Source organism: Vipera berus, assembly GCF_964194415.1.
Source record: "Vipera berus genome assembly, chromosome: 1".
NCBI lineage: Eukaryota > Metazoa > Chordata > Lepidosauria > Squamata > Viperidae > Vipera > Vipera berus.
The window spans coordinates 3,798,867-3,811,560 of NC_138202.1; the positions used below are offsets into that span (position 1 = coordinate 3,798,867).

General features: G+C 46.0%; 1 long non-coding RNA gene across 1 annotated transcript; it reads left to right on the forward strand.

Moving 5' to 3' along the window:
* The first annotated feature begins 5,196 nt into the window (after positions 1-5,196).
* Positions 5,197-7,447, forward strand: LOC308664398. The gene is made up of 3 exons (XR_014025666.1): positions 5,197-5,453; positions 6,015-6,142; positions 7,267-7,447. It is a non-coding gene; the product is annotated as an uncharacterized lncRNA (long non-coding RNA).
* Positions 7,448-12,694: the final 5,247 nt, after the last annotated feature.

A 12,694-nucleotide genomic window follows, 5' to 3' on the forward strand; every position in this document is an offset into this window, starting at 1 on the left:
CGGTATAAAAATAAAATAAATAAATAAATAAATAAATAAATAAATAAATAAATAAATAAATAAATAAATAAATTACGGTGGTTTTCCTGACTGTTTCCTTTCGGTTCACCTCACGGCGGAGGTCCCACCATTCTCTCTCTTTCGATGAAGACCCCCCTCCTTTTTCCCCTGGCCACCAAAGTTCAAGCACGACAAAATACACGACATTTTTCTCTTTTCTTGTCGTCCGTAGAACAGGACTGCCTGAAATGAAGGGGAGGGAGAAACGTAACCAACTCCTCAGCGATTTCCGTGACAGGAAATCCAATATTCTGTGCAAGGAGCCCTTAAGGCGGCTTGAGGTTTCAATGGAACATCCCCCCACCCAAAAAACCTTCCTAGGACCCACTTTGCCTGAAATGGTACAGGGTTTCCTGCCTGAGCAGGGGGTTGGACTAGATGACCTCCAAGGTCCCTTCCAACTTTATATATATTATTATTATATTATTATATTACTTTCAAAGTTCCAGTGTCCCCCCCCACCACCCTCTGTGGTCACGTGACCGCATTTTGGGCCTTGGCACCCGGACGATATTTTCAGCCATTTGTACCTCCTCACAGTCACGTGACCCCAATTTACGCTTTTGCACAATCTGGGATTTCCTTCACCATTTCTAGCAAAAGAACAAAAGGCCCATAGCAAAGAATGGGGTTGCCTAATTGCTGTGGTGTTCGCTTAACGACTACGGTGTTCGCTTAATAACCCCCCCAAGTGACCCACTTTATGACTGTCACAACTTACAGCTCTCTGGCCCAGGCTGAGAATTTTTTAATTTTTAATTTTAACTGGGTTTTATTTTTCTCAGGGTTTCATTTAATCTTTTTTAATTTGTTTTAACTTTTGCATTGGTTCTCTTTTAAATACCCTGTAAACCGCCCTGAGTCCTTCGGGAAAGGGCGGTATATAAATCTAAATAAATAAATAAATATAAATATAAATAAATAAATAAATAAAAGTGCAGGTTCGCCATGATTGTGAGGAATGTCCTCTGTACTGTTTATTTTATTTTATTTTTATGTTCAGTCAGCCTGCTGATGTGAGGAGTAACGTGTCAATAAAAATTAAAGGCCATGGAAAATTGTATCCATCATTATTCGAGAAAAATAGAATCCACCTGATCGATACAACTATTGAAAAAGAATGATAAAACATTAGATAAAACTTATCGAAAGAAAAGGAATATTTTCCAGTAGACACCAGCTGATTCCTCCCTTTCTTTCCTTAAGTCTCACGTTGAAGAACCTGTTTGCTGTTCAGCCATAAAAGAGAGAAAAAATAGTTGAAGGAATAAAACTAGAAAGATGGCAGGTCTGGTGCCTAACAATGTTATGTAGCATATAAATATATTTTTTTCCCTTTTCTAAGCAAAGAAATTCTTCCTGAGCATCTTCTAAAAAGTCCCTCAAGTCTTCTTTGGACTAATACTGTATATCCCAAAATTAAGTATTGTCAGTGATTTTTCAGCAAGAGTCCTTCAAGGCTGTAAGCACAGTGTCCCTTGTTTAGCAGGGGGAAAAACAACACGTAATTGCAGCCGTTTCTGCCATGGCCCCAGCATGCCACAGCTTCTAGGAACCATGAATTTGGTGTGACCAGTTTACTGACTTTCAGTTTAATATACGATTGACAACCTTCCTTTTCCAAGGATTTTTGTTGCTGTGATAATGTGGCTAGGATATTATTGATCTCAAAGCCAATAAGCAGATCTCTTCAAAGTATACATAAGGTAAAGGTAAAGGTTCCCCTGCACGTGCGTGCTAGTCGTTTCCGACTCTAGGGGCCGGTGCTCATCTCCGTTTCAAAGCCGAAGAGCCAGCGCTTGTCCGAGGATGTCTCCGTGGTCATGTGGCCGGCATGACTAGACGCCAAAGGCGCACGGAACGCTGTTACCTTCCCACTGGAGTGGTCCCTATTTTTCTACTTGCATTTTTACGTGCTTTCGAACTGTTAGGTTGGCAGAAGCTGGGACGAGTAACAGGCGCTCACTCTGTTACGCGGCACTCGGGATTCGACCCGCCAAACTGCCGACCTTCCGATCGACATGCTCAGCGTCCTAACCCACTGAGCCACTGCGTCCCTTTTAAAGTATACATACTGACAGCAAAAATACAAGAATCAAAAGCTTAGAGGAGCGGTAACGGTACAACACATTTGAAAGGGACCTTGGAGGTCATCTAGCCCAACCCCTTGCTCAAGCAGGAGATCCTCTACCGTGCCAGACAAACGGGTCTCCAATCTCTTCTTACAAACCTCCAGAGATGGAGCATCCATAAGCACTGAGGGCAAGGCCTTCTACTGGTGGATTGTTTTCACTGAGAGACGAGAGATTTCTTCTTGCTTCTAGTTTGGTTCTCTTCTCTTTTTAATCAGTTTACATCCGTTACTCCTTGTCCTGCCCTCAGATGCTTTGGAGAACAGGTTGACAACCCCCCCCCTCTTCTTTGTGACGGCCCCTCAAATATTGAAAGGCTGCTATCACGTCACCCCTAGTTCTTCTCTTTGTTAAACTAGACACATCCGGTTCATGCAACCGTTCGTTTTATCCTCCAGTCTAAGCTAAGCCAAAAAGGAAATGTCTCCGGATTTTAGAATATTAAAACTCACTGAGTTGGAAGGGACCTTAGAGGTCTTCTAGTCCAGCCCCACTGCTCAGGCAGGAAACCCTACACCATTTCAAACAAATGGTCTCTTCTTAAAAGCTTCCAATCTTGGAGCATTCAAAACTTCTGGAGGCAGGTTGTTCCACTGGTTACCGTATTTTTCGGACCATAAGACGCACCGGACTATAAGACGCACCCAGTTTTTAGAGCAGGAAAACAAGAAAAAAAAAATTCTTTCTCCTTCTCTCTCTCTCCCTCTCTTTCTCTCTCTCTCTCTTTCTCTCCCTCCCTCTCCCATTGTCCCTTCCTTGCTTCCTTCCTTCCTTCCTTCCTTCCCTCCTTGTCCTTCCCTCTCTGCATTAGAGCAGTACCCGCGGAGGCGGCCCTGCAGCCCGGCGTTCTCTTGCAGAAAGCAAGCTGAAACGGAGTGAGGGAGATTGCCAGGAATCCGAATCGGCCGATCTTGCGCTCCTGCAAACTCCCTCGCTCGGTTTCAGCTTCCCTTGCTACAAGAGAAAGCAGGCTGAAACGAGGCATATTGCTGCAGCGCGAGATCAGCCGATTCGCATTCCTGGCAATCTCCCTCACTCCATTTCAGCCTGCTTTCTCTTGTAGCAAGGGAAGCTGAAACCGAGCGAGGGAGAGTGCAGGAGTGGGAGATCGGTGTTTCTCAGCACGTGCCGATTCGTGCTCCACTTGCAAAGGTTGGGGCTGGCCATACGGATCACCTTCGGACCATAAGACGCACCCTCGTTTTCCCCCCCACTTTTGGGGAAAAAAGTGCGTCTTATGGTCCAAAAAATACGGTAATTGTTCTGAATGTCAGGAAGTTTCTCCTTAGTTCCAGGTTGCTTCTCTCCTTGATTAGTTTCCATCCCTTGCTTCTTATCCTGCCTTCAGCTGCTTTGGAGAACAGCTTGACTGCCTTTTCTTTGTGGCAGACCCTCAAATATTGGCACATGGCTATCCTGTCCCCCCCTGGTCCTTCTCTTCATTAGACATTCCCAGTTCCAGCAACCGTTCCCAATATGTTTTAGCCTCCAGTCCCCCGATCATCTTTGTTGCTCTTCTCTGCACTCTTTCCAGAGTCTCAACATCTTTTTCACATGGTGGTGACCAAAACTGGATGCAGATATATTTTGCCATCCAACTAAGTTCAAAATCTATTAGACAAAAGTCTGGATCAAAAAGCACCTTTTCATGAAAATAAAATTCAAGAATGGATGACAGTTCAGAGTTTTTTTTGCCAAACCTTCGCAGTTAATCCTCAACTTACAACAGTGACCGTCCAAAGTTGCAACTGCACTGAAAGAAGTCAGTTATGACCGTTTTCACACTTATGACCGTTTCAGCCTCCCCACGGGCACATGATTTACATTTGGATGCTTGACATCTGGCTCACATTTATGATGGTTGCCGTGTCCTGGGGCCGGGGTGTCACATGATCAAAATTCATGTGATTGGCAACTGGTTCATATTTACGACGGGGCGCAGCGTCCCGGGGGGGCACATGATTCCCCTTTTGCGATCTTCTGACAAGCAAAGTCAATGGGAGGAAACCAGATTCGCTTAACAACCATGTTACTCATTTAGCAACTGCAGGGATTCTCTTAGCAAAGATGGTAAAATGGGGGGGGGGGAAACTCACTGAACAAATTTCTCACTTAGGAACATCATTGTTGGGCTCAATTCTGGCCATAAGCCAGGGACTACCTATGTTAGGCCTGCTGAAACCTGCATGTAGAAGCCACCTCTGTGAAATAAATATCAAATTATAACCGTTTTGGCATGAGCATTAATGAACAGTTCTAGAGGTTGCAGGAGTCAGTGTGGCGTTTGCACAAATAAAGATGGACCCACAATTCACATATTCCACACACACACACACACACACACACACACAATTAGTAATAACTGCAGTTGTCTTTGAATCTCGTGCCGGGGGAAGAAGCAGGGTGGAGAAGAAGGTCTTTCTTGGAAGGAGCAAGATAGGCAGAGAAGCTAGATAGAAATCAAGCAAGAAATTTATCTTCATGGGACACGAAAACGGTTGCAACCACAGAAAGCCGGTGAGTTTTCCAGAAATAGGAGATACCAATCAGAGGAGCAGCTATTTTGCTTTATAGAATATTATCTTACTGAAATGGACAAAAAAAACCCACCCCATTGCTTTCCAAAGATCTCTAGAGATACGTTATTTCCTTATAAATGTCAATTACAGGCAGCGGGAAGAGGCAGTTTTATATTAGCTTACATTAGCAGTTTTTGCTCAACAATTGCCTCTTGGTCTTCGGTTAAAAAAAACCTGCTTGAGGTGAGGTTCCTTACTTTAAAGCAGGGGGTCTTCAAACGCGGCCCTTTGATGACTTGTGGACTTCAACTCCCAGAATTCCTCAGCCAGGCACGCCAGGCTGAGGAATTCTGGGAGTTGAAGTCCACAAGTCATGAAAGGGCCGCGTTTGAAGACCCCCTGCTTTCAACTTCACGTCCTCGTTTGATCTGTGCATTTAATTAACAGCAATTGAATAATTTTAATCTTTTTTTTTCTTTAGCACTGTAAATCAGGGGTTGGAACCTGTAGACAACCAGATGTAACTGGGTTGTAACTCCTAGCAAGCTACTGCGTTGAACCTGCTGCCTGAAGTTCTTCAATTCTATTCTCTTCCTTCTCCTAGAGAAAGGCAATGCTGTCCGTCTCGGTGACGGCTCTGATCTGGCTGGTCTTCGTGAGGGCCTTGTCCACAGCTTCGGATCCCAGCCTGGAAGGGACATGGAGAGATTGGAAGGCCACTCACGGTAAAGAATACGCCCTGGTGAGTTTGCTCCACTCGAACACAAATCAATCGATCCGAATAGAGCTGGAAGGGACACTGGAGGTCTTCTAGTCCAGCCCCCTGCTCAGGCAGGAGACCTTATACCATTTCAGACAAATTGGCCGTCCAGTCTCTTCTTAAAGACCTCCAGTGACGGAGCGCTCACAACTTCTGGTGGCAAGTCGTTCCATTGCTTAATTGTTCTAACCGTCAGGAAGTTTCTCCTTCATTCTGGTGCTTCAGATGAGATGTTTATGTTTTAATTCAATAATTCTAACCTGTTCAAGTGTTCCATTTCTACACCTTGATTTCAGCTGAAAACAGCCACGTTTAGGAAGCGACTTTCTCTTATCTGTCTTCAGACAATTTTTTCTCAGGAAAAATACTAAAATGCACACCAAATGAAAGATGGGAGGGATTTGTCTGGCCGATTGCTGGGCGACTGAGTTCTAGTCTGAGAAACCTTTTGTGCAAGAGGAAGGAGGTCACTTCTGGATCTGGCAGGTGCCACTTCTTTCGGCAGAGGGGACTAAGGGATCTTGCCGGTTTTTGGCTTCCCAGCAGGAGGAGGAATCCTTCCGCAGAGAAGGGTGTGGGAGGACAATCTGAGGATGATTGACGAGCATAACAAGCAGGCTGACCTGGGGAGACACACCTACTGGCTTGGCATGAACCACTTTGGCGATTCGGTAAGCCTGGAAATTATCTGTCTGTCTCTCTCTCTGTCTACCTACCTACCTACTTTCCTGTCTGTCTGTCTGTCTGTCTGTCTGTCTGTCTGTCTGTCTATCTATCTATCTATCTATCTATCATCTATCTATCTATCTATCTATCTATCCATCCATCCATCCATCTACCTATCTATCTATCTATCCATCTATCAATCTACCTACCTACCTACCTACTTATCTATATACCTTCTGACTTACCTACCTACCTATCTACCTACCTACCTAGTTATCTATCTATCTATCTATCTATCTATCTATCTATCTATCTATCTATCTATCTATCTATCTATCTATCTATCTATCTATCTATCCACCTACCTACCTACCTACCTACCTACTTATCTATATACCTTCTGTCTAGTTTAAGGAAGAGAAGGACCAGGGGGGACAGGATAGCAGTCTTCCAGTATCTCAGGGGCTGCCCCAAAGAAGAGGGGGTCAAGCTATTCTCCAAAGCGCCCGAAGGCAGGACAAGAAGCAACAGATGGAAACTAACCAAGGAGAGAAGCAACCTAGAACTAAGGAGAAACTTCCTGACAGTGAGAACAATTAACCAGTGGAACAACAGAAGTGGTGAATGCTCCAATCCTGGAAGTTTTTAAGAAGAGACTGGACAGCCATTTGTCTGAAGTGGTATAGGGTTTCCTACCTGAGCAAGGGGTTGGACTAGATGACCTCCAAGGTCCCTTCCAACTCTATTCTATTCTATTCCATTCCATTCCATTCCATTCCATTCCATTCCTTTCCTTTCCATTCCATTCCATCCCTTTCCTTTCCTTTCCTTTCCTTTCCTTTCCTTTCCTTTCCTTCTCAGTCTTGGCCACTTGAAGACACATGGACTACCACTCCCAGAATTCCACAGCCAGCATGATTCCCTATTCCAGCAGTCCTCAACCTTTCTAGCCCCATGAACCAGCAGCAGAAGCAGCAAGGTGGGGAATGGTTTCGCACGTGCAACCTAGTTCCCGCGCATGCGCACATAAATTTTTCATGTGCTCACCTGCCGCTTGCGTGGCCCGGTTCCCAACAGGCCCTGCCCTACATGGTTTTGAAATAAATCTCTTGCATGCTTCCCTCCGCAGTTGGTCTCGCCATTGGGGGGACAATGGATACATGCTCTTGGAACAAGGATCCAATCAATGCGGCATCAGCAACAGCGCTTCCTACCCCATTGCGTAACCAGCCAAGTGGACCATTTGAGAAGCAGGACCAAAAAAAAAGCTAACTGCGGCACCGAGAGCTTCTGGAGAGCCAGAAATACATACAGTCTATCCATATATGCTAAAACCAATAAATCCTTTTATGCAATGCTATCTAGCCTGGCACTTGAATTGCTTTAGGATGTGTTGTGAGTTGAATGGGCACCACGGTGGTATAAATGCCGGCACGTTTCCTGAGGGAATTCAGAATGTTGAAGGCTTCTAGGCTGCTAAAAAGCATGTAAGCGTTTAAAGGTATAACATTCTGTTGAAAGAAAAATCTTCATCAGGGTCCAGTCCAAGCCGGGAATAAACAAAATGGAGACTGCTTTAAGAAAGAAGTTTTTTGTCTATTGAGCTGCCAGTGATCGCAGCAAGTCTCTGGGTTGGCTGACCACACGGTGCTTCCTTCTGACAAGTAAAGTCAGTGGGGAAGCCAGATTCACTTAACAACCGTGTTACTAAGTTAACACCTGCAGTGATTCACTGAGAGCTCTGGCAATGAAGGCCCTTTGTCGTTGTTAGTTGTGAAGTCGTTTCCGACCATCACGTTCCTCCAGGCCTTCCTGTCCTCAATGAAGGTCATAAGATGGGGCAAAACTCACTTAATGTCTGTCTCGCTTACCGACAGAAATTTGGGCTCAGTCGAGGTTGTAAGTTGAAGATGACCTTTTCCCACCTCATTTTTAAGTGGTTGTCCACCAGGACTCCTAGATCCGCCTCACAGTTAGATCCCTGAACCTAGTAGATGTTGGGTTTAATGGAAAATGTAAGGTCACAGCAAATCTTCATTCCCTATAAATGAAGTTCTGGAAGACTCTATAGCAGAGGTCTCCAAACTCAGCAACTTTAAGACCTGTGGACAACAAATCCCAGAATGCCTAGCCAGCCATCTACATCAGGAGTCTTCAAACATAGCAGCTGTAAGGCTTGTCGACTGCATTTCCCAGAATTCGCCAGCCTGCATCAAAGATGAGAACTGGTCGTTCAGGTATTTGAATCCCACCATGGGGGGGGGGGGGGGGTTGGTCTCCAAACTTGGGCTAATTTGAATCTTTTGGTCTCCAACTGCCAGAATTCCCCTTCTAGATCATGAGGACTCCAAACTTGGCAACTAGTGGACTCCAACTCCCAGAATTCCCCATGGAGGTTGGGGGACCCTTCAAAGTTGGCAACTTTAAGGCTTCTCAACTGCAACTCCCAGAATTCGCCAGTCCCCAAGTCTTAAAGTTCCCAAGCATGGACACCCCTGCTCTACGCAATGAAATGATGATTTTGGCCAAATCCAGGGTAACTTTCCCCAAATACCGGCTTGGGAATGGCAGAGAGCCCCCCCTAGACGAGCCCAACGCCAGACGGAGCATCACGGCCTTCTCACAAGGCCCGGCCTGCGAAAGAAGCCGTTTCTTCAGAGGAGACGCCATTGATCTCCGAATGGAGGCTGTCTGGGGCCTCTTCCCTTGAGGCAGAGATTGCCCCTGCTTCAGGCTGGGTTGCATAACAGACCCACAACTGGAGGACACGAGTCCTTTCTCCGCTGTGGTGACGGTGGAAATAGGTGATCCGTGGAAGACACTTTCTGGGGAAAAGACGTTGGGTTGGTTTCCACCCCCTAGTAACACTCCAAAAGGGGCACCTGCACATTTTTTCACCACAAATGCAAAGAGGACCAAGATGTGAATAGGTTGTGTGCTCTGTGACAAAAGAGGGGCGAGAGAAATATTTCAAACATTTTTATTTCAATATTAACAAGAGAACAGAACACACAAATATAACAAACATATATAACAAATCCTATTTCTCAAACAACTATAACAAACGTATATAACAAATATAACATATATAACAAATCCTATTTCTCAAATAACTATAACAAACATAGATAACAAATATAGATAACAAATCCTATTTCTCTAACAAATATAACAACGATAACAACGATAAGAAAAACAACCATGTATAACAAACTTAAGGAACAAAATGCAGGTGGGGAAGAACCAGGGGCGATATGGGGTTTGCAGAAGGAAGAGGGGGGGTCAACCAATTCTCCAAAGCACGTGAAGGCAGGACAAGAAGCAATGGATGGAAGCTAATCAAGGAGAGAAGCAACCTGGAACTAAGGAGGAATTTCCTGACAATTAGAACAATTAACCAGAGGAACTACCTGCCTCCAGAAGCGGTGAATGCTCCAACACTGGAAGTTTTTAAGAAGAGACTGGACAGCCACTTGCCTGAAATGGCATAGGGTTTCCTGCCTGAGAACGAGGTTGGACTAGAACAGGGTTTTTCAACCTGTTCAGATTGATCCACTTTGGGATATGCCAATATTTGAGTCCCACCAGTCGCCTAGCGGGTGGCATGGCTTGTTCGACGCCACAGAGATGTGCTGGTGAGCTGTGCTTTGCAGGATGAAGCGGGCAGACCTATGCTGGCAGGGCCATTGGCATCCGGAAGGCTCCGAAGGAGGTAGCTGAGTGGGGTGGGAGGGGTGGAGGAGTTTCCAGCAGGTGCTGCCCTGCCTCCTCTCCTCTCTCCCCATCCTCCTCCTTTTGTCTTCGGTGTAGCTGCAACTGACTCCTTTCTCCAGGTTGTACACAGCCTCGGGAAGTGCCAGTCAGCTGGAGTCTGGTGCGGATCCCGCGTGCTCGGCAGAGCCCCGGGAACACCGCAGCTCCAGCTGACTCTCCCACAGGCCTGTGCTGCATTGCCACCGCTTCAGCTCATCCCCACGCTACACTTTTACCTTTTAAAAAAAATACGTTTTTTTTTACACTGCTTGTCAACCCATCGTAAGCGTACCACCTGCCAGGTGCCGAGGTACCACCAATGGTAGGCGTACCACAGGTTGAAAAGCCCTGGACTAGAAAACCTCCAAGGTCCCTTCCAACTCTATTATTATTATTATGGATCATCACCTCTCATCCGCCGGAGGACTCCACGGCCGACTCAGAGGTGGAAGGACAGGAGTGGGGGCCGGTCCCAGCGTCAGGGCCATCTGAAAGCTCTGATGGAGAAGAAGGAATGTATCTGTCATAGCCAGGGACAGACGGGTAGCCTGGTCCATCTGCCAGCCCCAGAGGATAAGGCTGAGACCTCCATGCCTGGAGGCAAGTGATTCAGGAGCGGTGGATCACACGGGGCCAGTGATGATGTGCGGGCGCGGCGGAGGCTGAGGAGAGGAGAAGGGCGAGAGGCTATGGGCCAGTCTTTGGGGCGGAAGAGCCACCGCTGTCAACAGAGCCCCACCCTCGGCTGTGGATAAAAGGCAGGGGAAGGAGAGAAATCCGCGTGACAGACAACTGTCCGTCTCTCTGCCAGTCAGCCAGTTTTAGTTGGAACTCCTGACTCTTCTTTAGGAAACTTGCCGGAGTTTCCTCGGATCCTGTGGCGCTGGGAGTCGGAGCGCTTTCTGAGCGGGACTGTGCATCTTTTATTGGAAGAGAGCCAACTTGCCTGAAGGATTTTGGTTGCAAGCGTGGTGAGAGACGGAGATTAACTCTGGATGTTTGGGAGGCAGCTAAAGACTTTAACATCCGGCTGGGTGAAACTGCTGGCGTTCCTGAACAAAAAGCATGTTGGAGATTTATTGGTGCGTCTGTTGCATTCAGGAGCCGAGTCAGAACAGATGGGCCGATGTGGATGTTCGGTGGTGTTACAGATCTTGTCGCAGGATGGAAGCTGTTCCCAGTGAGGCCGCCATTTGCAATTGACTAATGGCGAATTTGCCAGTGCCAATGGTGTCCAAGTGGTGCATCCAAGGGGCCTATGACCGCTGGTGCCACCCTTGCCTGCCTTTGCCACAGTCGTTCTATTGCTATTTGTAGGTCTTTGTATTTTGCAATCTTCTCCCGTTCTTTCTCCTCTATTCTGCCGTCTCCAGGCGCTGCCACGTCCACTATCCAGACTTTTTCGTCTTTCTTATCGACAATTGTTAAGTCCAGGATGCTATGTGGCAGGTGAAATATTGAAATAGTTCTCTCTTGATATTAACCTCTCCCAGTCTCTCACCATTGACCTGCAACTGTGTCTTCCATTGTGCCATCGATCTTTGCACACATTTTCTGCTGTTTCTACTGTTATTTCTAGGCACTTGATTATCCACCTTTTCTTCCAGTGGTTTTGCAGCTGCTGGCCCTGGTTGTTCAGCCAACAGTCCTGTAGCCCAGAGGCCCCCAACCTTTGGGACACCAGGGACAAGATCCGTGGAGAGAGGTTTTTCCGCAGACCGGAGAGTGCGTGGTTTTCTCTGCTGCCTGCATCCCTCCGATGGGGCTTTGTTTGTTTGTGCGGACCGGTTGCTGGCAGGCCACGGACTGGGTCTGTCCACAGACCGGGGGTTGGAGATCCCTGCTCTGGCCCATTTTTCACCAGATATCCAGGAACTCCAATATCTAGGGTGGACCTTGTTAACCTGGGCGACATCCGAGCTGGTGTGGCTTTGCGCAATTTACGTCTCTCCGTATTTTTTATGGGAGAGACACTTTTTCACTCCTCTGATGAGACCGGCCCAGTATAGTTGAGCCTCTGGCATAGCTCTCACCTTCCTCAGAGTACGCAATCCCCACAACCACATCAAGGTATTATTATTATTATTATTATTATTATTATTATTATTATTATTATTATTATTATTATTATTATTATTATTATCATCATCATCATCATCATCATCATCATCATCATCATCATCATTATTATCATTTTACTACTACTACTATTATTATTATTTGAAACAAAAAATCAAGATTGTAGGTCAATACATCATTGTACTGCTCCAAAAGAAGTTGGAACACAATGCTTTTCTTTCCCCCCCCTTTCTCCTCCACTTTTTCATCTTTTCTTCTAAATTATTTTTTTATTTTTTTATTTTAATTCCATTTATATCCCGCCCTTCTCCGAAGACTCAGAGCGGCTTACAAGCTTAGCAGTAGCCTTCATTCTATGTATATGCCTGCTTATTAGGGCTTTCACACACCCCCTAAGCGGCATTATTACAAAGTCAGCTTAATTGCCCCCAACAATCTGGGGGCAATGGGAGGTGTCAGACAGGAGCAGGAGGAGTCGCCCGTCTACGTAACAGTCAGAGAAAGAGACTGAGGAAGCAGCCGCCATATTAGATCTGTAGTTAAATCAACAGTGAGAAGTTTCTACTTTCAGACATGCAAGATTCTGTTAATAGAGTCCTTTTAGCTGAACCTCTGTCTTCTTTATCTTGTATTTGCCTTAAATGGGGAGCATGTAACTGGGGAGATGCAACTGACCCATAGATGGATGAAAACGCTGGCTGGAAGATTTGACACTGACCCATCAA